The following is a 1,510-nucleotide window of genomic DNA, read 5'->3' on the forward strand; positions in this document are numbered from 1 at the left end:
GAGAGATAGCGAGAAAATGAGGAGGAGAGAAGAAGAAGAGAGAGAGAGAGAGAGAAAGAGAGAGAGAGTAAAAGAGATAGCGAGAGAGTGAGAGTGAGATAGAGAGTCGGGCAGACAGAAAAACAGAGAGGTAGAGACAGACGTAGAGCGCGATAAGCGGGGCAGGATGATCGAGTGGAATGGAGGCTTTGCTGCGCGGTTATACAAAAGTATGAAATTAAAGAGGTTTCTTAATTAGAGGGACGCTGGAAGACGACGCGCAGTACCGCACACCGTCGACCGTGCTTCCACGATGCTAGTGTACTATTTCATCTGTTCATCAAGTGTCGTACGTATACGTCCGCCGACGCCTGCCTTGCCCGCGTCTCGTTAGCGTTCTAACGCAGTCATCTTACACCGGAGATCGAGTTAAGAACGACGAGTCCGGTTGCACAAATTGTGCAAATACAGGACGAAATGACTACAGAACAAAGGATAGTCTTTGGGTTGTTTGATAGTCAATACGGGAGTCAAACGAAGCCGACCTCGTTGATGGCGATGCTTACTCGGGGATAGAGGCACAGACAGACAGACACACACACACACACACACACACACACACACACACACACACACACACACACACACAAATGCGCACGGCGCCCGCACGCACCCACGCACGCACGCACACACACACACACACACACACACACACACACACACCGAGAGTATGCTCACTCTTTCGCGATGTTGTGCAGATTTTGTTCGAACTTCTCGCCTGTAATTTTGTGACCGCTCCGGTCGGCTTTGCGGCGACGACGACGACGCCGGGGTGCTCGTTAGTTTTCCATAGGGGGACGCACGAACCCCACAACCGATCATAGCTCGCCAACACCGCGCCCTTATGAAATTCACACCAGATGGCGTGCGGTAGTCCGCGCGCTGCGTCGTTATGTCGGCCTCGCTGTGTGATAGAATTTTCTTATAGGATCTTGTGTGATAGAAGTTAAGGACTAGAGAGAGAAAGGAGATCTCTCACTGTGTGATAGCATATTCTCATAAAATTTCATGTGATAAAAGACACGTTATACGCCCACGACACGGCTATAGTACCGTCACCTAGCGGCCGATGCAAACCGCGTGAGTTGCAGAGTTTATGACGTCTTCGGCGTGACGTATGTTGTCTATGCGGAGATCGAGATGACGTCAGGCACCGATGAGCAGGGAGAGCTGACAGGAGAAGCGGGGAGAGTGCCTAGCAGAATTAGTAGCTGTCGGTGACCATGTAGGGCCAGCTGCACTTTGCATATTAGATAGCAGATCGTTATAAATCACCCGAAATATCTGGCAGGTTCTAATATAAGGTGGGAAACGGAGTCAGGATGAGCCAGAGTGTGGCGCTTACGTTAATTAAAGACACATGTAATCATTTATCTGTCATGGTTCGATCTATATATATATATATATATATATATATCTGTGATGACATAAACCTGCTATATTCGTATTTGTTTGTTTGGTTATTTATTTA

This window comes from Priapulus caudatus, unplaced genomic scaffold (genome assembly GCF_000485595.1).
Source record: "Priapulus caudatus unplaced genomic scaffold, Priapulus_caudatus-5.0.1 Scaffold356, whole genome shotgun sequence".
Classification (NCBI taxonomy): Eukaryota; Metazoa; Priapulida; class Priapulimorpha; order Priapulimorphida; family Priapulidae; genus Priapulus; species Priapulus caudatus.